A 1,783-nucleotide genomic window follows, 5' to 3' on the forward strand; every position below is an offset into this window, starting at 1 on the left:
GTTTTGTACATGCACCACATGTTAAAGATAGTTTTGTAGATACACCATGTTAAAGCTAGTTTTGTACATGCACCACATGTTAAAGATAGTTTTGTAGATACACCATGTTAAAGCTAGTTTTGTACGTGCACCACATGTTAAAGATAGTTTTGTAGATACACCATGTTAAAGCTAGTTTTGTACGTGCACCACATGTTAAAGATAGTTTTGTAGATACACCATATTTTGGAGACAGTTTTGTAGAGACGCCATCTTTAGAAAATAGTTCTGAAGAGACACAATGTTTTTACTCTCGTGAAAATGGATGAAAATTGGGTATGACACCTTAGTTTTAGAACAAATCATAGTTTAAAATCCACTGATATTCGATAAAAACTAGAATAGAAAACCTAATATTACATTTACCGAGAAGTGTAGGAGTTATGAAGGAGAAACTCCCAAATTCGAAGAAAGAAGACACGTCGCCACTGGTGCATTTCCCTTTGATGCATCTTTTGCCACTTGTTACACGTAGTAAGGTGTATTTTAGGTGTTATCGACATGGCTATGTGTGCATGTTAGCACATTGCTTGGAGGTGTTTGATATTATAATTACTAGCAACGTACTAAATATGCAGAAATAGGCCTAGGTTAAATACATTTGTTATTATATCGTCTATATGACTTTGTAAAGGTTTGGTTTAGGTAGTAATGCTACAACTCCAAAATTCGATATTACGAAGTCTGTTCTAAACCATGTGTAACAACCAACTAAATCATCCATACTTTCAAAAAGCTGTGTAGATATACATAAAACGTGATTAAAATATAAGTTTTTCCAGTTTCGAAGAAAAGACAAAGTGCTCAAATTTTCTTAAAGATGTCACGTGCAATTTCTAAAAAAACGTTGGAAGATTGAATATCTGATGCTTTAGTGTAGCACAGTGTGTTGATGAGGCGAATAAGGAGGTGCGTATTATGTCACAGTAAAACTGATAGCAATTTAAAACCTATTTTTTACTAGCCTATGAAGTTTTACAGAGAGAAAATCCTAATAACATCTCAACCGTACGCTCTATGTGCCGTATTGTTTTAATGGGGGATGTGGGCCACCCCTTCCATTATTTTGGGCCGCAGAGCACGATCCATTCGTCCGACGCAAAGGTCGTCATTCGCGACATTAAGGCGGTAAAAGTGAGATAGGTATCAAACTCGAGTCATTAAATTCGACCAATTTATTGTCCACTTAAAGTTTTGGGGATGGTGCACAAAAATGTTCTCTTACAAATTCCTTCGAAACAAACAAAATTCCATTTTTCATAAGAAGGTCATTTTAGGAACCATGGAATAGGATGGCTGCAATTGTATGTAACCATGGAATAGGATGACTGCAATTGTATGTAACCATGGAATAGGATGACAGCAATTATATGTAACCATGGAATAGGATGGCTGCAATTGTATGTAACCATAGAATAGGATGGCTGCAATTGTATGTAACCATGGAATAGGATGGCTGCAATTGTATGTAACCATGGAATAGGATGACTGCAATTGAATGTAACCATGGAATAGGATGACAGCAATTGTGTGTAACCATGGAATAGGATGACAGCAATTGTATGTAACCATGGAATAGGATGACTGCAATTGTATGTAACCATGGAATAGGATGACTGCAATTGTATGTAACCATGGAATAGGATGACTGCAATTGAATGTAACCATGGAATAGGATGACAGCAATTGTGTGTAACCATGGAATAGGATGACAGCAATTGTGTGTAACCATGGAATAGGATGA

Source organism: Limulus polyphemus, unplaced genomic scaffold, assembly GCF_000517525.1.
Source record: "Limulus polyphemus unplaced genomic scaffold, Limulus_polyphemus-2.1.2 Scaffold2828, whole genome shotgun sequence".
Taxonomy (NCBI): domain Eukaryota; kingdom Metazoa; phylum Arthropoda; class Merostomata; order Xiphosura; family Limulidae; genus Limulus; species Limulus polyphemus.